The 26,443-nt window shown below is 36.4% G+C and overlaps 1 long non-coding RNA gene across 1 annotated transcript in view; it reads right to left on the bottom strand.

The window, feature by feature from the left end:
• Positions 1-3,772: 3,772 nt before the first annotated feature.
• The window catches only part of LOC106902917, a 41,999-nt gene continuing 19,328 nt past the window's right edge, over positions 3,773-26,443 (bottom strand). Inside the window, exons 3-5 of the long non-coding RNA XR_001414614.1 lie at positions 21,586-21,796; positions 8,666-8,763; positions 3,773-4,486 (exon numbers count right to left, since the gene is read on the bottom strand). This is a non-coding gene — a long non-coding RNA (uncharacterized LOC106902917). The remainder of the gene's footprint in view (positions 4,487-8,665; positions 8,764-21,585; positions 21,797-26,443) is intronic.

Genomic DNA, 26,443 nt, shown 5'->3' with positions numbered 1-26,443 from the left:
CTCCTTTCTCACACAAAGCCCAACACCCTGGTCCCCTTCTAAAGGTTACTCAGTGTACATCCACATAACCCAAGCTGGACAGAAAGAGATGTAGCACAGGATCTGAAGGTGGATATGTCTTCCTGTAATAAGCATTACACCAAAGAAAAAAAAATAATTCTGGGTTTGACAACAAGTTAGAGAGCATGGCTGTGACCTATAGATCTCAACTAAGTCTGTAACATCTCATGGGAAAACTGAGATGCAGAGAATATAAATATATATTCCCACACATTTCTCCGGAGTGAATGACCTTGAAATTAGAGACCTTTGTTTTGATCTTCCTCATGGATAAAGCAGTCAAAATCAGTAAGAACGTTGCTGAGGTAGATGAAAACACAGCAGATACAAACAGGTCACTAGAGAAAAACTGAACTTCGCAAATTTTTTTGCCCATACTAAGACTCATGAAATCTATCAATTCCATGAACTTGTTGGATTAATAAAGGGATTTACATAAATACTTTACCAAATAGAATTCTATGTAAAATTTAAGAATAAATCCTACCAGCATTTGGACTGAACTTTAGCATGTACATACTTTAATGAATTTGTATTATGCATGCATACTTTGGCATTTTAAATTGCATCTATTAAAGTGAAAATCTAAGAGAGTTTTTTTGTACTTAAAGTTACAATCACTTTTCTTACAAGGTTTCTGTCAAACCATTTAATCTTTACATATTTTAATGTGTCTAAATTAAGAAAATAGTATCTTGATCTTTCAGATTTTTCTTCTTTTCTGAAAAAAAAAAAAACCACCACGCAAAAATATCTCATTTGGAAACTCTTCTTTTAACCAATACTTAAAAATGCACTTATTAATGAATAGCAGCTGGAATTGTGTTTGTAACAGATTTTTCTAATGTTAATTTAATTGACTAATCAAGGTTGTGGTTGTTTTTTTTCAAATTTTAGATTAACCTAGTTAAGCGGAATATCAAGCTTTAAAAAAACATTTTCTTAGGTCATTAAAAAAACTTGTTCATTTTACAATGTTCATTTTACTTGTTCATTTTAACAAAAATCTAATAATTTTTACTCAAAAAAATAACACAAAAATATGTGAAGGTAGAGAAACGGCACTGTTGAGTCAGAATTCAACTTCTGAAGGGTAATGAAAAAATTACTGATGTTATCAAGCAGCTATTATTCTGTTGTACATTCCATTTGAGAGTATTCTGTCTACGCTCACAGAAATCACTGTGGCAAAATTAAGTGCTACATGTACTATAAATGGGTACTTACTTCCAAGGTTTTTAGGACTTTTTGTAGGTGAAGCAGAAACACAGATGCATTCAGGTCCGTATGAAAAAAAAAAAAGAGTATTATTGTAGTAAAAGCAAGAGAAATCAGTTTTTGAAAATGCAACAGTGCCATCTGGTCAAGGATCCATCCCTTCCCACTAAAAAAATTCAAGAAATTTAAAGGGGGATTAGCAGACCAAAGCCAGAAATTCTTGTATCAGTCCACCAGTACTCTTATTTAAATAGTTTGATTGAGCCAATGAATGGCAGCATAGTGTGATAAATTCTAATGACCAGTTTCAGTCATTCTGCAAAACCAGAACCTAACTAAAGGAGACCTCTTAGTATCTTTATTGGGGCTCACCTTAGCACTAAATTGTGCATTTCAAGTCTATTAAGTGAATTTTGTTGAGTGATTCCCCACAATATACAAGTAAAAATTCTATTGCCCCTCCTACAAAGCATCCATAAAAGGAAAAGAAGAATCCTCAGACCATCTATTTCTATAAGTGTATCTTTTTTTCACACAGCTCTGTATAACACAAAAATCATAATAAAAAATAATCACACTCTTGATTTCACATCAACAAATATTCTGACACCATGCTAAGATTTCTACCAAACAGAAATTACAAGTGTTGTCAGAAGTATCTAAAATGAGGAAGTTACTATCAACTTACAATATCAGACATTATTTTTGATCTTAAGGGTCCCTTCCAACCTAGACGATTCTATGATTCTATGAAGTTGCATTAAATCTCTTTCTTCCAGCTTCCAGTTCTATATCAAGCTGTTCTTCAATTTAAAAAGTTGGAGGAGAAAGATAATTGCTTCCACAATCTGAAAATGTTGCTTTTCTGACAGTTTATGATGAATTAGTATAGTATAATATAATGTAGTAGTATTTATTTAAGCAAGGCATGTGATTTTTCATCTGTTCTTCTGACATCCTACAGACCTTGATCTCAGGAAAAGCAGGAAGGATAGATTCTCTAAGGAAATCAGGTACCTTAAGGTATAACTATATATATATCTATTTAAGCAATATATAAATAGTAACTTCACTCTCTGCATTCTGGTATCACAACAAATTAGTTGCTTCATTCCTACTAAAAGCAAAAGGGAGAAGAGCTTAAAATTTTGCACTTTATTGAGTACTTACTGTTTTATATAGAGTTTGTATATATTTGGCAAGGAAGCGGGGGCGGGAAGAGCACATTGTAATGCGTCTTCCATAGCTTAGTGGTTAATAGGATGAGCATACAGGAGTTTGAGGATGCACTCCGAGGGTTTTGTACATAGAATGGGTGACTGATGTCTAAAATGCACAGATATCTTATGGAGTGTGAACTGCAACATGGAAATTACCTGTCCAAAGGCATTTCTACAGCTGTGGATTTTAAGAATTTGCATCATATTTGCATTTTCTCTCCTCCATTCTTTTTTTTTTTTTGTCCTAGGGATTGTAGCTGTCCTAATCCTAACAGATTACTCCATAGATTATGCCAGTCACCTCTGAGCTGGTGTTTGGAGTCCTCTCCCAGGGGGTGAGAGCTGCAGTTCTGAGTCTCTGATAGGCAGTGGAAGAAACTGGATGCAGCTCTCTCATGTTATGGTCATGACCTGTGAGTACTCTCTGGATGTTGCGGGTATTCTCTGGCACTGAGGACAAGATGACTATCAGAGATCCTTTTCAACCCCAACCATTTTGTGATTCCTTGGAAAGGAAAGAGGCATCCATATCCCACACTTGGAAAGAGGCATAAGCATTGTAGGCATCTTTCAGAAAAGCTGATAGGGTTTCAAATCTTCAGTGAATGGAAATGGTTGATTAGGTTCTGCCTCAAATATTGTTTTTCACCAGGACTTGTTTCTCTTCATCTTTTGCTTCCCTGTTTGCTGATGGTCCTTCATCACCTTTCCTTGTAAAAGAAAGCTAACTATCATCGATTCCTCCACATGGACTAGAATTTAGGTCTTATAATACTGAATATTCACCCTAAGGCTGCCCAATTTCTTATACTCACTACATAAGCATCCACTGTTGAACACTATTGAACTCAACATAATAATCTATTTGTGCCTTTGGTCTGAGATGTCATGGATTCTCTTATTTTCTTACTACTTGTAATACCTCATGTGTTTTTGTACACTTGAGTCTTAGCTTACGATGCCCCCAAAACTTCTTAGTGTAAGGTAGGAGAAAGATAGTGTTTTCCAGGTATATATTTCTGAGGTGACTAAGGTGTTCCAACTTACAGAAAGGATAATGATGATGCTTGCTTTGTTCCTAAATGAAAAAGAGGCAGAGTTATGTATCAAATACTTTGAGAAGAAGGAGGAATACTCCTTTTTTCGCTAGGTATTAACCAAAAGAGTTAAATTCTACTCTCATTCACAAAAGGAACCTGCTTTTATTTTAGAGATATCACAGCCACAACATTGTGATGAAATCTTGATAAATACCAACCCAACATGTACAGGGTGAAACACGATGCCTACAGTTCCTCTCCCCACCTACGCCAGGATCTAGAATAAATAATTTAAATTATTACAGCTGTAATTCACTGCTAATGGTTCAAGCATAGAGACATCAGTTATACATTGTACTCCCCTTGTATCAGTGTAAAGTATTTTTGTGAAACACTCAGGTGGTTTTGTCCTTGACAATTTTACAGTTGTCAGTCTTCAGAAATCCCATTTGTATGTACTAGTAGAGCAAGATGTTCCATGAAAAATTCTTCATCTTTTCATCTTACCGCTTCTCATTTAGACCAGGTGAGATCATATCAACTGATTCACCAGTCTTGTTCCTTAAGTCTTCTGGCCCTTGTCACATCTCATTCTTTCCATTTAATAAAGGAAAATGAGCTGTCCTCATGGTATAACCTGATCTGTTTGTTTTAATGATTTCTTGAGATTCAATAACCTTCATTCTGGGCAAAACCAGAATGAAAACTTCATTGTGGATCTCGCCCTGTAAATCTTTACTGTGATGTTAGTCCCTTCCACTTGAATAGGGACCAGCTCCATGACAAACCTCAATTGCGATGAGCAAGGACTTGCAGATGAAGGTTCACTGTCATCATCCTGATGCTGAGGTGGTATTGATTTCCTTCACAAGTCTACTTCGGTTTGCAGCTAATGAGAGTTCCTATTAGCCAGCGTATTTCTTACATCCCTCTTCAGTCGATCATTCCCTACCAATGGAGTGTAAAACATTATTCAAGTGACATAAATACATTATCTAATTTGTATTGTGTTAGCTTGGGGCAGTCCATTTCAGTTTACAAACTCTCTCTTCTGTGCTGGTGTACTGAGCTGATATTAATACAGTGAAATGAGAGACACATACTTGCATTTGTAAAATTTCTGGGGAAGTATTAGCTTTGTCAATTAAGTGTATTTCAGTGTCTCACTGAAGTATCACTTTTTTGAAAAAAAAAAAAAAATCTGCTTCTGTGCCTGTCAATGATTTACAAAACAAGCTAGCTTTGATTACACTTTCACAGCATAGTTTTCTATTATATTTCAAGGTTTTGCACAATTTTAAGAATTGAGAACTTCTCTTTCTGTTTAACTGTCAAGTGATGTATTTTTTACTCCAAGTACAACAACTAGGTCTATAAACTCCTTCCCTGTCAACTTGACAAACTGTTTTTCTACACTAAGTAAAATTACAACAATAATTAAATAGAATTGTTTTGATTCCTCCCTACCTTCTGAACAAAGGAAATCCAAAGTATTTTCTATAACTAGCAATGACATCTAAATAAAGTTGCCTTTTTTAAAATTCAGAACAAGAATACAAAGAACTTAAATAAAAAAGGCATTGTACCTTGAATTTGCCTGGTAATTGCCTAGACGCATTAGATAAAGCTCAAGAATGAAGAGACGCTTTGGTCTGTTATTTGGAATAGGTGGTGTGACTTACCATCCACAGTTTCTATTCCTGTTTCTGGCAGAACCTGCCCTGTTATCTTGAACAAATAATTTCTCTATATTTCAGTTTCCTTTTATGTAAAGCTGAAATCTCCCAGGCAGCAGGAAGATAGAGAAATCAGCTAGAACTTAGGGTGCTATTGCATTGACATGAAATTGGTTCCTGTCAATGGAAACAAGGCACAGCAGTCCATCCAACCCAAATTAAGATGCTGTTGGTTTATTTTTATTAGTTAACAGAACGAAAATCTTCCCAAAGGAATAAAATAGCAGGTACTCTCCCTGAACAGAAGTTAGTCTGTAGTAGTAGAAACCATGGTATTTAGTGGAGAGTGACCATGGTCTAGGACTACGATTTCCAGGCACTGTGATATTCACAAATATTAACAGTAATAACAATAACATATTATACAGAACATAGTATTTTATGTCCAGAATCTCTTCAGATTATAGTTTGTCTCCTTATTCCACTCTTATACCCCGGCGCACTGCCAGATGCAGAATCAGCCCTACTAGAAAGCAACTAGGATAAAGTGCTAAATTTTTTCACAGCCAGATGAAATGAAGCCAACCTCCTCATCTTCAAACACAATAAAAAGTTAACATTATGACATTGGAGAGCTCCACTCATGCAATTATTTGCGGCCCTAGATAAATCTTCTAGGTTCTTTGAGGAAAAAATAATTGGAAATTTTTGCATTCCTACAATCTTTTCTAAACTTGCATACCTTTTGGGGGTTGAAAGAGATGCCCGACATTTGACAAGACTTGATTCCATATCAGCTTACTTTTTTTTTTTAATTAATTTACCTACATCTTCTGCAGATGGGGGCCAAGGAACCCTTGCTGTCTTAGCTTCAGGGTCCAGAAGGATTCAGTTTATATATGGAAACCAAATCTCAAAAACTTCTTATGTCTGGGTGGGAAATGGTTTCCTGCTGGGGTGGTTTACCATAGAAGGGTACATGGTTTTGGCATCTGTATTCAAGTAAGAGCAGTCTTTGGTTTTGTAATACTAATCCGGAATTTCATCCTGTTAGTCAAACTGAATTACTTGCCCTGATTGATTGCTGTGATCAGAAATAGTTCTTCAGCTATCACTGTAATTCTCAGCCAGTGAAGATTGGTCTCTATTGATAAATAAGAGGGGAACTTGAACATTCAGACTGTGATTGTCCACACTGCAGCACTAACAACTGGCTTCCACGGTTCTCCGCTCCCCTAGTTGCTCCCCAATCTGCTACAGATCAGGGTAACTCCAAGAGTAAAGAAATCGGTACCGCTTGGTTCCAACGTGTGGATTGGTCCCTTTCCTTCTTTATCATTATAAATTTTGTCTGTGTGATCCCACAACACAGATGGTCATTTTGCTCTACTCTTTCACAGCACAAGATGACCTGCTCTTGCACTTGTCCATAGCAGCCATCCCAAATATGAAATAATGGTGGACTCTGGAGAAAAGGACACTTCTCATGAAATCTATATGTCTCTGTCTTCTGATAAAAATCTTAATGTTTGAGGACAAGAATCTGTATTGGTACTAATTTAAATTGATCATATGACCAGAGGTGTCAATTTTTTAGTGGGAAAGTGGAAGATATGAATGCTACTGACATGTGTATCTTTCTTTTGTTGTCTGGAGGCCTTTGTCTTTTAATTGACTGGTTTTGAAGTTGGAATAATGGAGATCATAGAAAATTTTTCTCAGGCCACTGGATACGGTGGGCTAGGGAGGGATGATTTTGTCGTAGACTGTATGTTGTGGTATGGTAACCAAGGTGACTTTGGTGTAATTAAAGATTTTTTAGAAATTGTCATTAAGGCCAACTAAAGAGCTACAAACTTCTTTGTTATGTCAAGAATACTACCAAGTTCCTCACAAAGAAACATTTCACATTGTTATTACATGTAAACAATATGATACCTATGTGAAGTTGTTACCTTGCAGTCACCTTTGATAACATTAACACGATGACCTAAGTCCTCAAGATCAACTGTGCCAGGTTGACTGTGGCTGCAGGATAATATTTAAATATTTGTAGTGCTTCAATGTCTAGATACTGGTTTTACAATTCACATATATCCAGGCCAATATGTTGGTGTGTTATGTTGTTTCTTGTCTCGTTGATGCAGTATTTCATAATAAATTGAGCACCTATGTGGTCTGGCTTACCATTCCACAGCTGTGCAGCAGAATTTGGTGAACAGCTGAAAAACTTATTTGCAAAAAAAACCAAAAAACCATTAAATGTAGTTTCAGAATAAGTGAAACTAATAACAAATTCACAGTGAATTATCTGATTGTTTCAGCTTCTCAGCACAACGCCAGTAGGGGCTCCCAGTAAAGAGGGATAACTGCTTGCCTTCTGCTGCCAGGCAAAAGCACCATCCAACAAAGAGGACCACTGATGGGAATGAAACCACAGGTTCAATGTGTTGGTATCTTCTTATAAATAACTGACAGTAACAGAACTATGGCATATTTTTGTCCCATCTTAATGCTTCTGCCAAGCATCTGCTGTGAAAATTAACATAACAATGGGTTTCCAGTGGTCAATTCAATGCAAGCTCCAATCATGCCTTGCCTAAGGCTACACAACTTTAGTTTTGCACTCCGTCAAATTACTTGTGGGAGCTCTCCCTGCTTAGCTGTTGAGATGTCATGTTATCTCTGCTTGATATCCGCCTAGCTGTTTGTATCGGGGGTTTTTTAATATATGTATAGACATCTACTTTTCACTGAGAAAAGGCCTTGGATAAAGAATTCACTTTAAAGCTACCAACCTTGTTCTTTCCTTCAGTAGCTGTCTTACTGTGTGCTTGTACAAGTACTTGTAATTTTACTGGGTACAAGTACCATTTCTGGATTTGAATGCTGTTAAAAAATGCCTCCTAAGGAAGTTGTCTTCCTTTACTTTTATGGAGAGCTGCTATAGCAGGTAAAAAATGTGAGGTACCAGAAACAAGAAAGAAGATCAACCTGGTTTTCTGATTATTCTGATTCCCAGATTGTATATTACTGAATGTTGGTTAAATAAGTATATTTTGTGTGTTTGGTACAAGGGAAATGATTCCCTGTACTTTTTCTTGTGCTTTTAATCATAAGAAAATGTGTTGTTCAGACCTTTCCTGTATTTATCTACTTAAAAAATAAACTAGAGATAAAACAATTCTTAAGTAAATCTCCGTTAAAGTCATTGCTTCAGTAGACTAAAAAGAAGTTCTTCAGGTTGCTATATATGCTCACTGGTATGGGGCCAGTAATTATTCATGAGGTAGGACACTGTACGTGTGAGCAAGCTTTTCTGAAACTTTTTTTATCTGGAAGTCACCATCTTCCACTCATCAGAAACATAGAGGTTAACCTGTATTTGGCAGAATATTAAACCATTAATGGCAAGAGAAAGAAGAGAGAATTGAACAAGTGAATGACAAACCTTTAATTGATTAATGGTCCATCCAGGAACCTCTTCAACAGTCCTTGCTATAAAGAAATCGTCCTTCTGGCCTTGTCCAATGAAAAATGTTTTCTCTGCTGGAATTAAGCATACAGAAAGAAGTTCAACAACAGGCTATTGACACTTCGCTGCAGTATGGTTAATTAATTCCGTTTCATACAGTGCCCTGCTAAAGAGGTTCAGATCCGGTGTCATACACATAATGGTGGTCTTCTACCACTGGAAGACTGCAGAGTCACATTTTCAAAGAAAATGAGAATTGGATGCCTGACCCAATTTGTGAGCTTTTAGGGTCTTCTGAGGCCTTGATAATCTTTCCCCTCAAATATACAAATACCAAATAGATATACTGGTGTGCAAAACCCAGATACGTGAATGAGACATTCTGGATTCTGTTCCTGGTTTAACTTTTCTTATGCTATTTTGCATAATATTATGCATAAAGTTATTTTGCAATATGTTATATTGCATAAATCATTCACTGTCTGTATCCCATTTTCCCTCTCTGTAAAATGAGAAATATGATACTATAAGCTCCACAAAAGCTGCTTTTTAAAAAACTTAGTTACTTTTGTTTGCTGCTACAGAATTCATTAAATACCCTGTAATGGTTTCAGCTGCCTGGCCACTAAAACAAATGACAGATACTCTCTTTTACTTTTCCCCCCTTCAGAGAAAAGAGACCATCTCCCTTCACAGAATCACAGAGTGATACGGGGTTGGAAGGGAGCTCTGGAGATCATCTAGTCCAAGCTCCCTGCCAAAGCAGGTCCACCTAGAGCAGGTTGCACAGGAATGGGTCCAGGTGGGTTTTGAATGTCTCCAAAGATGGAGACTCCACCATCTCTCTGGGCAGCCTGTTCCAGCGTTCTTCAGGGAGAGAAAGATGAGAGAGAAAAGAGACTTATGAGCTTAAAAAGAAGCTGAACTACTTAAATGGAAATATTAATACAATAATAAAAATAAATTAATGAATTATATACAATATATACAAAGACATATCAAGACCCAGGATGACCATCACATCACCAGCAGGCACTGGGAAAGTCCCAGAATGGACCCAGTGACAGATGGAAACTGGGTTCTGGACTGGAACGCAAGAAACAGGATCAAAGGCAGACAAACAGTGAGAGTCCTCCTCAGATGCCAATCATTGAAGAAGGAGAGCTGACCCTTTGATCTCTCAACTTTTACACTGAGCTTGATGCAGATGGGGTGGAATACCCTGTTGGTCACCTGCCCTGTCCCCTCCTCCCCACAGGTGCAGCTCCTCTATGCTTTTCAGCTTCCGACTCTCCAACATGGCACATAGCAAGGTTAGCTGACCTTGGTTGTGATAGCAATAATTATAAGCAAGAGCTTCTTTGTATGTCATTCCTTGGTATAAGTTACAAAAAAATCAGGTTTTATCACTCTGGAAGTGGACTACAGTCTTAAAAATACACTTAATTTCAGAGAGCTCAGTTAGTTAGAAGAGGCTTAGCTGCAAAGTAAAATTACTGAACAGAAAAATGGTTTTGTTTTACCTCAAGCCAGGACACACCCGCATACACTTGAGCTATCTTGTGGCACCTTGTAGCATATTGAGTGTACCAGATAGGTCTTGTTGCATTTTTCCTAAAATCCCCCTTTATTAGGGGCAGGCTATACTTGGACAACCTCAGAATTAAGGGACAGAAGATATATGAGGAGACTCCTGTGAACTAATTCCCTCTGAGGAAGAATGTTTTAAAACGTGTAGTTTCCTTTCCTGTATATTTAATTGTAGCAAAAAGGAGTATGTGAAATAAAACATGTATAGCTTCTTTAGGTAAACGGTATCCAGGCAGAAGAGAACTGAGAATGGTTTTAGCCATAAGCGTAACAGTGAGCAGAGAAAACCTACTTTGGGGAATAGTATTTCCTAGTTTCTTGTAATAAACTTACTGTTCCTTTTATCATATGACATGTGGCACCTGATCCATATGGGGAAAACATCTATGGTTGGTTATTCAGTGCTTTGTCAGTGGGCTTGTGTTGATTTGGTATTCAAATATCTTTTGAACCAAGTGATATCTTTCCATAGTATTAATAGGATTTCTCTCATAGCACCAACATGAAACTGAGAAATAACTTTGACAAAAGAAATTCAGAACACTAAATGTCCAAAATTAACTCTCACTGCTTCTTTCTCTTCAGTTCCCACCATGTCATCTGCTATTTTCCCCACATTTGCAGTTAATGAAAACATTGTTTTCTCTCACATTTAATATTTTACTATGAACTATGTCTCATCTAATGGTAAATAACAATACAAAGATTTGTAAGTAACATTACTCAAAAAACCATGAAAATCTAAAGAGGTAACCATGATATATCTGTCTCTTAAATTCCACCTTCTTGTCTGCTTGCAGATGATGGGTGAAATACAAAATATTTTGCTTGTTTGTCAAGGGGTAAGCAGCTGTAGATTTGACAGCATAACAGAGAACAAACAGGGCCCATTCCTTCCTTGTTATCTCTGCATGTGTTTCAATATTGGATAGGATTTATGATGTGCTGTGATTTCTCATTCACAAGGCTGTTTCAGGAGTGGCCCATAAGGCCAAAGCTGTGATTTGTACTTGTATGGAGGGTTGTGTTTACGATTCAAATGGCAGCTACTGGAAAATCCCACTTCAACACATGTATTTTAGTAGGTCTATAAAAAAAAAAAAGAAAAAAAAGAAAAAAGGAAGTGAGGCCAGGCTAATTCTTTAAAGTGTGCAATCTATGGTGGATGCAGAGCAGCAGACATTACTCTTGCTGAGATAAGGCTGTATTTATACAGAGCAAGGTGATAGTAAAGACGGTTCATTCAAACTCCACTGAGAACAACTAATCAGCTACATATCATCTAAATTACTCTGTCTTCCCAGTGAAAGTGGAAGGGATTCAATTAAGAGTGGGGGAGGCTTTGCTGAGCTTCTTCTACAATAACTTTATAGTAGAAGGAAATAACATACAGAGTTAGAGTCTACTGTCAAAGAAGAAAAATAGCAGAAAAGAAGAAAAATTCTCGTGTCTTGAAGATCTTGGAAAATCTGCCAAAATACAGTCTTCAGGAACTCATTTTGTGGGTTAGGAAACACAAGCGGGCAGAGGATGGTACCTTAGGACAGAAAGAAGGATTAGCTGATCACCTGAGCTTCTGTTCAACCTTATCTTTTTCCTGACAACAAGTCTTCAGGTCAGTGGGGATTAGCTGCAGAGATGCCATTCCAGGAAATAAATGCTCCATTGCCACCGTGGTGCTTTAATGGCTGCACCAAATTGCTTCTGGGCACCAGTGCTTCTAGATGAGTGTAAAATAACATTTCTTGTTATACTCCATTATGAGTGGCTCTTTGACTCAGAAGCTTCAGAACGTGCTTTTGTGGCCAGGCAGCCTTTGACTTTAGCAGAAAGATTCAGACATTTGACTAATATGGGTATTGAGTTATAGACCTCATAGTCAGAAAAAAGGATTGAGTTAAAACTCAATAATGATTTGGATCGTCTCCTGGCAGGATGACCCATAATCAGGTCAGGAAATATCAGTGCGAGGTAAAGAAGGATGTAAAGTGGAAAGGATCATTAAATATTGAACCTAAACATCTGAATTATCTGGGTTCTCCCTCATATATCACAGACTGAACCCAGTATTGGCCAGATCTGCTACACAGGGAGGGGCAAACCATATAATCTCTACCTCAGTTTTTCTCTCTGCAAGGTAGGAGTGAGACTACTTTCTTAAGCATCCTTTTCTCAGAAAATTAACTTTTAAACATATTGTTAAAAAACATAACAAAACAAAGAGCCTATCGATAATCCTAGGCTACACAGATTTATTATTTGTCTAAAGAATTTGAAGGGTAAAATGTAAAAATAAGCCTAACAAATAATAATGTCATTAATGGGGCTTCACAAACAATACTTTCTTGGCTATATAGGTATGCCAATAAAGGTTAATTAAAATAGCAGGAAATCATGATCCGATTAAATGGGGTGTATACTAATCTCATGCATTTGCATGACAACCTAAAAAGCATATGATTTGAGGATGACAACTGAAAGCAGGGTATTTTTAGCTAGAATCAATATAACTTTCTTCCAGTCAATTAATTTCTGCATAATATGGAGATGAAACATTTGCTTTTCTTCCCATCATCTCTATAGGAGGAATGAGGCATAAAAACAACAGTTTTGGTACAAAAATATTTGTATGAGAATTTGAGAGTATTTAAGGAAAAAGAAATGCACCTATGAAAGATACAGTAGCTAGTAATTTTTTTCATTGTCATTCCAGTTTTTCTTGTGGAGGACATACTACGTATGCACACATATATACACACACATGTATATAAGTATCCATATCTACATACATATATATGTATCATATATACATATATACATACATAAGCATATATGTATACATATATGTATATATGTGTGTATATATGTATATACGTGCATATATACACACATATATATGTGTGTGTGTGGATGTGTGCGCAGACAGTGTGTATGTGTGTGTATGTAAAGGGAGGCACACTCATAGTCTTTTTCAGGCAAAGAAGGAAAAGATACGAGAATGAATAATGGAAGACTGTTAAACTAGTAAGTGTTGTACTGTATTCTGGTCTTCTGTCCAACAGCAAAAATAAGACTGCATTTACTGTTTAAATCTTATTGAGTTTTATAAGAAATTATACAGTGATGTATGAGTTTATACATTAGATAATTGCATGTCATGCATACCATCTATGATGTGCACATTCTCCTTAGGTGAAGTGAAATCTGCCTTACAAGGGGCAGATCTCTCTGTCCAATGGAAGCTCTTTATGGCAGTATATATTACATTTTTGGATACTCCGCTAGATAACTGAGCATGATTTTTAGAAGCAGAAGGTACGGAATAATATCCCTCTCTCTTTGACGTCGGTGATAATTTAACCATTACTTTCATCATGTTTAGAGGATCATTCATAGGCATTTGGATGTCATTACATGTTTTTGGGTCTGCCAGGATATCTCTATCATCTTTTACTGAACAAGTTCTGGTAAGACTTTTATCAACTGCAGTTATCTATTTTGGCAAAGAAGTGCTCAGACACTGAGGAGAGCAAAAAAAGGTGCAGAATAAAGACACAGATAGACAGATCAGTATCTATGTACATGTGAAATGCTAGTCCGAGTCACTCATTAAAATAAATAAACAAATAAATCCCCAAAAGTAAAGCTAGCTTTCTTTCTTTCACCCTTGATGCAGAGAACCTAAGAACAGTTCGAGCAAAGGCAAGAAAGTGTATTTTTCATATGAGATGATTTCACTCTGAAGACTGTCTACAATAATCCACTGAGAGCACTACGTGGTTGTGAAGGATGCAAAATTAAAACTTTAAACATCTGAAGGTCAAAACATTATAACTTCATGAATAAGCACCCAAACCCAGGACTTTTTTTTCCAGACATATTATTCATATTCCAACTGCCTTGACAATAAATGCTCAACAGGTTTCATATAGATTCAGGCGATCTATCTCCACCTGTTGGCAGGGAAGAACTAGATCTGAATGTTATAAGATGACTTGAAGTGAAATGGTTGAGATGAGAAAGTTTAGAGAATGCTGTTCTGTCTTTTCTTTATTTTCCCCTCACTATAATAGTTTCCACGAGCTAAGTACTGATACCTCAAAATACCTGGGAACCTGCAGGGAAGGAAATGCAAATGAACTACCATGAAAACTGTTGTTTGCTCACATTAAGTTAACGAATTAAAAGATGTTGTAATATTTACCGTAAAACATGCTTTTGTTTTAATTTATAGACTTCTTTACAGCCATACTCCAGTATCCCTAAGGGCCATAAAGCAAAACATGAACAGAAAATACAAAATGAATAAAATATATCTTGGCTTCATTTGTGTCAAAATCCCAATAAAATGAGAAAATATAATCGGCTTAGATGCTGTTTTGCTTTTATTTATAAAGGTTACTGTTTCAGTCTGTTTTAATTATCATCATAGTGGTTCCTAAACTGTGACAGCACAGAGAAGGCTGTATCCCACCTTGACAGACAAATTAGTATCTAGTTCTAAATGGACAACACTTATTTTAAAACTAGTTCTATAAATCACTCCCCAAGTCTATGTTTTTTGTGGCCTCAATCTGTCATTATTTTTTGACAAGTGCATTTCCCTTTAATTTCATAGGTCTTAGTGGATAATTCTTTGCAGCTGGATGAAAGGAATGGAAAGTTTCAGGTACAGTGCTGTATAAGGCCAACCAGTTTTGCTTCTGTATGAATGGTGTTTGGAGCTGTGTCTGCCCTAGGGCAGAGCAAAATATGTTGAACCAGATTCACTTGCTGAAAAACATTAACATTATTTTTTATCAACAAAATTGGTGCAGCAAAGGAAAATGGAGAGGAGCTATCAGAAAGCACCCAAAACAATGCTAATATTTCAGTTTTATCACTGCAGCACATCTAAGACTTCCACAATTTAAAAAAAAATCAGTGAAACAAACAAACCAAAATCATTTCATATCGCTCTTTCTATAACTCTCTTAAGGACCATACAAATCTTGTTACAATTTGATTGAAGGGCAATAGTTTGGTGCATTGTAGTCTGTTCAGAGATTTACAGTATGTGGTTTATTGCTGCTCGCTGTGTTTCTGTGAAGCAATGTCCAGCAAACACAAATACATTACATCTTAATAAATTCTCTTTAGAGTTAGATATTTGGAAATTAGATATTAGGAAGAAACTTTTTACTGTGAGGTTGGTGAAACATAGGAACATGTTGCCCAGAGAGGTGGCAGATGTGCCATCCTTGGCAGTGTTTAAGGGCAGGTTGGATGGGGCTCTGAGCAACCTGATTTAGTTGAAGATGTCCCTGCTCATTGCAGAGGGGTTGGGCTAGATCACCTTTAAAAGTCCCTTCCCACCCAAACTATTATATGATTCTATGACTTTGGCTTTTCATAGCTTAAAACTGTTGAGGTTACTAAAGTTGTGATTTCCTTTTTGTTTGTTTGTTGGGTTCTTTTTTAAATTATTGCAGGCAAAGTTAATGCCTCCTCCTGGTTCCCAAGTGAACTATTTTTTCTTCCTTTAAAAATATTAACTAGGATGGGAGTCTATTATAGACAGTGTTATTTCGTAAGCATAGAGAAATTTGATCAGTTATTCAAGGAAAAAAATAATGTGATCACAAAAGCTTGTTGTGCTATAAGTAAACATATGTTGTATGTTAACTACATATTGTATACAAGCAGCTTGGAAAAAATAGAGGTCTGCCCTTATTTTACAGATCATTATGTGTAAAAAAGAGAAGGGAAATGATCTCAGATAATTGGGCTAGACAGAGTAATAGCCCACAAGTCTGGGAAAAGATGCCTCTTTATCATGAAAGTTCATCTACTTCCCTTGGAATTGCTGGGTGCAGCTGGTGAAAGGGGAAACATCCCAGATCTCTCCTTTGTCCAACGCACTGAAGAGAGTATGTGCCTTGCGATACAACAAACAAAAATACAAATTCAGTTATGTCAAGGCACTCAATTGGCGTAGTTTTTGTTCAAAGGGTGAAGATATAGATGAATTTAATTTGAATAATTTTCCAGATTTTAAGCCTAGTGTTAGTGTGCTGTACTGGTTTGGAGAATATAATGTGTTTTTTTAATCATTTAACTGTTGTAGTGAAGATCTGGGAATAAAAAAATCCACTTTTTGTGAGCATCAGACCCAGCAGCAGACAACACGGATGTCCTAACGCTTTATGTTTATAGATCAGCAAGCACAAAGAAGGAGAAATTTCCCATTCAAGTATACATCAGAAAGTTTTCTTAACAGAATGTTTTCTCTTCCTTGCATTATGTTTGGGTTCAGTGGATAACAGAATATTTCCATTTGCATTGCAGATTTGGAGGAATTCAGTTATACCACAAAAGACTACTTTAAGAGCCTTTTTCACAGTGCTGTTCCACCACTAAACTATTTTTTTAAACCTGACTGGTTTAGCACAGTCAGAGAGATATTGCAACTTCTAAACTTTACCCAACAGTCTGTTAGATATATAAAATCACAGTTTCCTCATAAGAAATATGTTATGTGTGATCAGTTACCTAAAATGACCTCTAGGATTTGCAGAAATGTATTGCAACATGCAGGGTGGTTTGCTTCTGAATTATTTTATCTTTTGTAACAGAAATCATCAGAAACATCTGATTGTCCAGTACAGATGTAATGCTGACATTTATCAATCTCTCTTTAATCAAAGGATTATGTGGTGCTTAGGAAAGTCCTGGTGAACTACCTCAAATCTCATCTGGGCTGCACATAAGGGTTCTAAGATAGGAAGGAAAATTTTACAGGATCTCAAATATGCCTAGAATCATGAAAACCCAAATGCAACTGATCCTGTGTCAAGATCTGTTCATGTTAGTTGAATCTGTTCATGTTAGCTTTTAAAGTCATTTCACATATCACCTCTGGTATCTTATGGACAAAAAATGCATAATAATCCTTTGTGCTGTATAATGTTCATTTCCTATCTCTATTAGCTGTTATTTGCCATAGACTCACTTGGTGTTCTATCCTTAATTATTACATGGGTATATCAAATAGCAGTAATGCAAAGCAGAGTGATACATCTAAATGCTTTCATAACAATTTGCTGTGGTTTTGTTCATACTTCATTCATAGTGCAAGAAATGAGGGCATAAACGCAGAGAAAAGAATAACAAATAAGTTATGGAACTCCCTATTTTAGAGCATTGTACTTGAAAAAAGGTTGTGAGGTGGGGGTCCGTCTCTTCTCCAAAGCTACAAGTGATAGGACAAGAGGAAACGGCCTCAAGTTGCACCAGGGGAGGTTTAGATTGGATATTAGGAGGAATTCCTTCACCAAAACAACCGTCAAGCATTAGAATAGGCTGCCCAGGGAAATGGTTGAGTCACCATGCCTGGAGCTATTTAAAAGACATATAAATGCGTGGACTTGGCAGTGCTAGGTTAATGGTTGGACATGATGATCTTAAAGGTCTTTTCTCACCTAAACCATTCTATGATTCTAAGATAGCTGACTCTTGAAACAAGTAGGGTTTCCTTGATCTTTAAAAACTCTCCTTCCTCTAAGAATTTAATAAAAATGAACCTTCAAACCCAAAACATCTAGAATTAGCTTTCCAGATGAAGAAGCAAGACTTCCTTCAAGAAAATATTTCCCTTGACCTGATGGGTGTGCTTCTTTTTATACAGCCAAGGGTATGACTGCAAGTGCACATTGCCAGCTCATGTCCAATTTCTAATCTACCATTATCCCCAAGTCCTTCTCCACAGGGCTGCTCTCAATTTGTTCATCACCCAGTCTGTATTTATGCTGTTAATTGCTTTGACACAGGTGAACCATATCCTGGGCTGCATCAAGAAGCATGGCCAGCAGGTCGAGGGAGGTGATTCTGCCCCTCTAGTACACTCTAGTGAGACCCCACCTGGAGTACTGACTTGAGCTCCAGAGTCGTCATCACAGAAAGGACGTGGACCTGTTGAAGCAAGTCCAGCGAAGGACCACAAAGATGACCAGAGGGCTGAGGGCCTCTTCTGTGAGGACAGGCTGAGAGAGTTGCAGTTGTTCAGCCTGGAGAAGAGAAGACTCTGGGGAAAACTTCTAGCGGCCTTCCAGTAAGTACATGAAGGGGGCCTACAGAAGAGATGGGGAGGGACTCTTTTTCAGGGAATGTAGCGACAGCATGAGGGCTAGCAGTTTTTAACTGAAAAGAGGGTAGATTTAGATTAGATATTAGGAAGAAATTCTTTACTGTGAGGGTGGTGAGGCACTGGAAGATGTTGCCCAGAGAAGCTGTGGATGCCCCTTCCCTGGTAGTGTTCGAGAGCAGGCTGGATGGGGCTTTGATCAGCCTGGTCTAGTGGGAGGTGTTGGAACCAGGGGAGTTGGAACTAGATGATCTTTAAGGTCCCTTCCAACCCAAACCGTTCTATGATTCTATGACTGCAGAATTGAGCTTGAAGAACCAAAGTTACAAAAGACCTCTCAGCTGCATTTTTTTGAAGTATTTATAGCCTTCCATGAAGGCTATAAACAAAGCACTTTTGACTGTCTGTTCCCAGTTGTTGGTAATAAAACACTTTTAGAATGTCTTATTTAAAGGATTTGCCTACAGAAATGTGGCCAGTGTTTAATCAAGGAGAAACTGAAGATGGATTTCTCTGTTTCTTCCTGTGCTCTTATCCACAACAGAATTCTTTTTAGTTTGTTTTTTTTATCTTAACAAGTCAGACCTTTTGCATTACCCTAGAAAAATACCCATGGAGAGGTGATCAAAGAATAACAGTGAGAAAAACAGCATGTGGTTGGTTTTTTTTTAATTCCATGTATGCATGCTGATTTCAAAACAATGTGAAACATGTTTTAACAATATCTGTTTGGGAGAAATAAGTAGCATTAAATGGATGGATAAGATATCTGTCTCATCAAGACGATGATGAGAAGACTTTTTTTTTTTCCATTGGGGAATCCTTAATTTCTAAATTGAAAAATAAGGAGAGGAAACTGCTTCTGTCTTTAATTGATTGCATGTTCTTAGTGGTTTTAAAGATAAAACTTTTAGTAGCCCTAGGAGGTGCTTGAAGCTAAAATTATTTCTAGTTAAGTACAGTGCTTAGTTGCATGTATTTAATGATGTTTAAATGAAGATTTCAGACTGTCTGTACTTTAAGCCTCAGTATTCTCCAGTATTATGGAACAGGTAAAGCAAATACTTCGGGACCTTTAACTCTTCCTCAAATCATGAGTGTTAATTTATAAGTTGATCAAATAATTCTGTAGTCTATGTACAGTTTCGACTTTCTTCATGTCTTCTCCCTGTTCAGTTTGCATTGCTCCAGATGATGGATTAATTTTAAATACTTATAACGTATTATGATGCTACTAGAAAGCCTGGCTGGGGTAATGTCCTCCAGAGTCAGGTTTGTATGCCATGTTCCCACTCTACTGAGCTTCTATGAAAAAGTGCTAAGTTCACTCACTGAACAGAGAGGTGAAAACCTCTCTGAGTGCAGCTTAACAGACATTTAATGAATCCTAATAGAAAATCAAAGCACGGTAAAATTTAGCTTGCAGTGATTAGTTCAGTTTACTCCCACTGAAGTACCCTGACATTTTTGCATGCTGCTTTGCATCCTGTAAGATTGAACATAGATGTTTGTAGCAACAAGATAGGTCCACTCTCTGACAGTGCAGGAATTTTTCACACAGAAAAAATCCTGTGATGTTTTTGCATAGTTTCCAGTTATATCTGCAACTCTGTTTTGCCAAATTTTAGATTAACTCAAATTTATAGATGTTTATTTCAATTTAGAAAGTTATTGATTTTTATTTCTAGTTAAATGATCCTCTTTTTCTGTGGTTTGTTTCCATGATCTACTTCCCTTTTATTTCACAGTGACACTCTGAAGTAAATTTACTGTCAAAATAGTACATACTAAGTACTAAGGAGTGCTTAAGTAGTGCTGCTTACTGTTAACTGGAACTGGAAAATAATATTGCAAAATAGCAAGGTGACAATAAAGGATGTGAATGCACGGGTAAGGGCCCAAAGTTTACCCTGTTGTCTATTAACATAGCACTGCAGGTAGGCATATTACTGAATAGTAAAGAAAGGAAAAATATTTCTTTTTTCCATGAAAATTAGTATTATCTTAAAACCAAAAATCCTTTCTGCATTGACATGAAAACAAGAACTTTAATGATTAAACTTGAAGAAATAAAAAGAAATACCTACTATCCAAGATAAACTTCTCTCTATCATGGATATTTATCTTGGAATAGCTAGGTCTGACTTAGAACAAGTTTTGAAATACAGTTTTCATAGCCCATGATGTTAGTAGTATGCAAAATCCCAAATTACTGATTAGTTGGGTCTGTTTCTTTATCTATATTTGTGTGAATACATGTTGACATATGTATTATATCTATGTCTTTAGACAAGAAATAAATGCACTGATGTATAAAACATATATTTCTATGCATGTATATACTTATATGAGCAATGAACATTTTGACAAAAAAATTGTATCACGGTGTAAAAGGCTTTTCTTAAGTTCCATGGAAACTGGTGTTTTCTTGTGAAATTTTTTCTTCTTCATGAAAGAATTGCAAAGAACTGTAAATGAGTTTTTTTTTACCAAACTTATCTGAAAGACATGACCTAACTTCATAAAAATGAGAAGAATACATAGGCAGGAAGCATAAGCACATGAGAAATATAGCAGAACTTTACCTTGTCTGTACAGACCTATTAATGAGTAATAAGCAATTAGCAAGAAAAAAAAATCTAGTTGGAAACAAGATATCTCATAATGGCTAAATCACTGTGCCTTCCAACTGCAGTTGTAATCTGTTCTTATGCAAGTAATTTAGGGAGACATCATCTGCTCAGTGAGGACATGTTGTAATGGAAGACGCCTCATTATGTGACATCTGAAAACCAAATTAAATGTGAGGAATAGTCAGTACCAAGAAGGTGGTATTTGCAATGATCTAATGCCATGGAGTTGAAAAGCACATGCCTTTCCTGGAAGAAGAGTGTTATAATATTTATATTAAAATCCTCATATGATTTATAACTGACTGATTGGGTGCCTTATGGTGTTACAGAAGAAGGAAACTAAGTGTGAGGCTAATCAGGAACAAAATGCAAGTGGTCTGACATATCTGCCACTGAAAGCATGTATCATAGAGACAGTTGGCAGACAGGGATACATTCAAGTGTGCCATTCAGATTTTTGTCATTTAAGATATATATGCAGTCTTTGATGGTAAAATATTGACCAAAGTGTGAATATGTCAAAGACAGTCAATATGGCCATAAGATCTTACCTGTTCACTAAAGAAGTTTTGGATACCTCTGGTCTGGGCAGATGGGTCTTTTTGGCCATCTTATGTGCTGTTGGAAACCGTCTTTTTAATGTATTTCATCTCTTCTTGCTCCTGAAAGTATTTTCTTGCCCCAAGTGTCACATTCACTTTGTCTTCTGCATGTGCCTCAGTCAGCCCAGAAGCAGACAAGAGATTTGCAGCATTGTTCATTCTGGAGGAGAAGTGCATGGGGAGATAATAACAGGTGTTTACTCAAATATATGAAATGCATCAAATCCTGTTTTGGTATTAAAGGCATTTTATCTAATAAGAGAACATCTCTTGTCACAAAGCAATTCAGTACCAACTCTGACATGAAACTGTCCTAACTGTGTTTTGGTTTATCAATAACTATCATTTTACTGAAAGGTAAACATTTGAAAGTTTCTAGGAATTTTTTTAATCAGCCAGTTTGTTCCCTAGTCTTATTCCTAATGTTTGGCTATAATATAGATATAACAGCCCTATCCAATTTCTTTTTCTTAATGATAAGACACTTGGTTCTGGCTTTATTGTGGCACTGCAGAACTTAAACAATAAAACTCCTGGACTATGCTTGCAACTAGTAAAAGCACACACTTTGTTAGCAACACAGTTTTCTTCTTAAGGATATACTCAAAATATCTTTGACACGGATTTTTTCTCTTAATATTGTAAGTTTAAAAGTTCATGGTTACCAGTACCTGTTCTGTACGCAGAGAAGTCACATAGAGCCATGACTCATTCTAAACATTTATTTTGAGGTTAACATAAGTGAATTGCTTTCAGGTGGAATTCATCAGGTCCCCAGAACATGTTCTTGTCTACAAAGTTTTCCTGCTGCATTGTATTGCTCTTCTTCAAAATGTTAAATGTGTTGATTTGCATTTGCATGAGTTGGTTGAACTGTTGTTCTTGTTTGCATACATACCGGTTCCATTCTATCCTCCCTTTTTTTTCATTGTAGTTCTTAGTTCATGATTCTTTCAAAGCCATTGTTATATGTGTTTAATCATTTTACATATATTTTCCATAACATCTTTTTTCATTGTCACTCTGAATTGTGATGAAAATGGTGGCTGTATTTTCTTTCCTTCTAATTTTATACTCCACTCACCCTTTGAAATCTCCAGTTGCATCTTCTGATACAACTGACTGAAATGCTGTCTTCATTTAGAAAATTATTCCATGCAGTAGCTATGTCATATTGTTTTTTCCAGGGAAAAAAAAAATCAAAGGAATTCATATTTTTGTCAATTTGTGTCCTAAGCAAAATTTTCAGGGGAACCTTTATACTGATCTGTGTGGGAGATCCCAAAATAAGAGTTAAAAAAGTAAGCCATTTTCTGTTCTCCGCTATGTGAACCTCCTTAGAGTTTAGTGAAATTATTTAAATAGATACATTTTAGGAATAACTCATATATTAATAAAGTACTTCTCATCTATATTTTTCTTCATAAATTGGAGATTGCACTGTGCTGAGTTGTTGAAATAAGAGTGACTAGAAGGTTTAGGGGTGAAGTGGGAGAAGACAGTCGGGTCCTTTCACCCACACGCATACATATGCATGTTTTATGGTAGAAGAATGAAGTTTCAGGAGTCTTTTTGGTCGGTAGTAAAATCACTATTCCAAGCTCTGACATGTAACCTAAAACACCTCTTGGCAACTTGCCAATGTGCTCTGATGTATTTTTACTCTTGGAGATGTTAAGTGCTAGCTACTCTTACTGATAATTCCCCACTGTAAAGTAGGCTATGTGTGCAAGTGCTTAATGCAAATACAATTGCAGATTTTGATGCCCATTCCAAGTGAACACTGGGGATTTATGAACAGGTCTTTATACCATATAAGGCACCTGAACACGTTATAAACTAGGAGCATTGCTATCCTAGTCTCTGCAAACACAAACCCAGTCAGCAGACCAGTCACATGATCTGAGTGATCTGAGCTGCGCCATGCAGGCACCAATTCTCCAGCATACACCATGTGCAAAAAGTCTGTCACAAATAAGAGCCTAGGTTATTCCTTACACTTTGGGGTGGAGGGGAATTCAGTACCATGAGCATCAAATTGACAATTGTATGACTGGACTTGGAATCACTTTGCAGAGATGATCAACATGGTGCATTCTGATTTAGACGTAGTCTGGAACCAATATAATGACATTCAGGTCATCCTGTGCCAGAAAAATATAGCTCTCTTTTGGACTGGACTATGTTTGACTGTTATCAATGTCTGTGATTCATCAGTAGATTAATTCGGAATGCAAAATTCAGTGTTGAAACTATCTATGGTCCCTAAAACTCTGTATCTTACCTGCTACTTCTCTGTACCACTTTACCTTTTTAGCTTTCCTTTCATTTAATGACAGTGCAAAGCAAGAGGGAAGATAAATTATCTTCAGTGGCTTATATACCTAAGATACAGGGCCTTGTATAAAAATTATGGTGGATGTATACGTGATTGATTAGAGCATGTTGTTTATATTGTACTTGGAAATGAAAATGTAGGAAGAAGAGAATTTCAATAGCAAAGTGGAAATGGTTGTCATCAGGATTAATGTTAAATGATCATTCATGTCTGCCTTATCTCACACTAAGTTTTCTTCAGTGGAATTTTAATAATGTAGACTTTATTGTGCATTACTGTGATAAGATCCTGCCAATGTTTAGTTGAGCTGGTTAATTTACAGGAGCTAATTTAAAAGGAAGCTATTGTATTAGGGAATCTGTCCAGTTGGATTGATAACCCAGCTTTTAGGATATTATTTCCACAGGAAACAGATCTTCATCTTTTCTCCTCACCTATGCCCTCTCTCTCCAGCTTCTAATTATTCAAGTGTGAAGGGAATTTCCTTCATTTGTAGACACAAACATCTTCACCACATGATTTATGAGGTTGACTGTAAAGTGAACTTATTATTTTGGCTTGTTAGTATTTCTATAGAAATTTGCAATATATTAAGTTTTTGTGTAGGGATACATATAAACTTGCTTATAATCCTGTTTTGGAGAGAGATTTTTCTCCTGAAAACATTTAAGTTATTTACTCACAAGTTTTATCATTAAATATAATCATTCAACATGCAATCATGCATGCTTACAACACATCACAAACACTTTTCTCACCACTGAAATTTAAACACTGAAGTTGAATGTGGCAATTATTTAACAATTCTCATCTGTGCAATGTGAGAGTTTAAACAGAAAATGACCTTACTAATTTCCCAACTTCGATGCATATTCAACCATTTTCCATCAACTGTCATTTAGTTTCATAAATTCTTTTGTGTGAGGCACTGACTGCCATCTCTGTTGTCACTCTGAACAGAGCCATGGTATCTTCTTGAAAGATTTTATCCTATATTGGCTTTCATGCAGCTCTCAGAACTCTAGAGAAATTTCAAATAATCCATTGAAAAATGTGACCGACAAAATTAAATTCTCTGGCTGGTTCCTATAGCCAACTCTCATCTATTCATGAGCCATAGTGAAAGATGTAAAAAACATTTAGCAGCAAGGGGTTTCAGATGCTGACATGTCTTTTGAGCTCACTTTCTCCACACATCCAGACAATAAAGTTTTACTGGCACAACTGTTTATAGCAAATGAAACTCAAAGCCTCATACGAGTATCTGCAGAAGGCGAGATTTAAATCTGCAGAGGAAGACATCCCATGGGAAGTCCTTCAGTGTTCATCTGTTCAAACATGGCATATTTTCAAATTGAAAGTGATGAGCAACAAGTGTTGAATCTCAAGTATTTGCACTCCGTCTCCAGAGTAAAACACTGGAAGATGGCAATGGTGAAATAATTTCATACACAATCTAATCTGACTCTCAACGAAAAGAGTTTGAAATTAGAGTAGGCCTATAGGTCCCACTCTAGTCAGCTACTCAAGCATGTCTTCAAGGACAGTAAGCATGTATTTAAAGTTTATGCACATGTTTAAATGCCAAGTTGCTTTGGGGCCAGAATAAATTAAATTAAGGATACTGCAACTTGCCCTCTTTGGGGGGATGACTAAATTTTCTTGATACATTTTGAATGTTTAAGAAAACTTTTTCATTTTAATAGAGATACTCAAAGTAAGTTTTTTACACAGTTTTCATTGGCAGAATGTTAAATCATTCACCTCTTTGAAGTGGCAGAATACTAGATGCCATCAGATAATTTCTCTAAATCCTTTGGTTTCTTTGCAAATGATTGTTGTCTATTATTCAAGCATGCTTTTGTTTTCCATCTTTCCCCTTAGAAATAGAGAAAAGCACTTAAATATATTTATGCATTTAGACTATTGTTTAAAAGCTTCATATTACATTTCTCCATGCTCCACCTGAAGATAAAACCTATTCGGAATATGTCCTCCATATTTTTTTTCTCCCCCAGAGCCTTCTGGGGTTTTTTTTGAAACATTTTAATTAAAATATTAGCCAAATCTCAGAGTTTTGTTTCCATAAGATAATCAGAGCTATGTGTTATGGCTGTAGATAAATTTTGCTGTCCTTCTTAGGGTAAATATGACTTTACTCTGAACACAATTGCAGCAATACTGAGTGTAACTACTGTCACAGCCAGCACCAGTAGATGTGATGTTGTTTGTACATACTTTAGGAAGGCATATTATTCAAAAATATTCCTCAGATGCAAAACTTGTCTGAAATATCAAAGCTAAGTTGTCTACATTGCTGAACTTAGATTTTAAATTGCCTAAACATGAAAAAAAAAGTACATACAAACCCAAAAGAAAATGGAACTTTGTGGGTAATAATGTAAGGAATGGGTAGAGCCAATGGATTGTATTAATATTGTAATTTTAATTTGAAGTTCTAGTCTTCTC

This window comes from Calidris pugnax, unplaced genomic scaffold (genome assembly GCF_001431845.1).
Source record: "Calidris pugnax isolate Ruff unplaced genomic scaffold, ASM143184v1 scaffold14, whole genome shotgun sequence".
Lineage (NCBI taxonomy): Eukaryota > Metazoa > Chordata > Aves > Charadriiformes > Scolopacidae > Calidris > Calidris pugnax.
The sequence above is the reverse complement of the archived record's forward strand: the minus strand, read 5'-3'. Positions and strand labels throughout refer to the sequence as shown.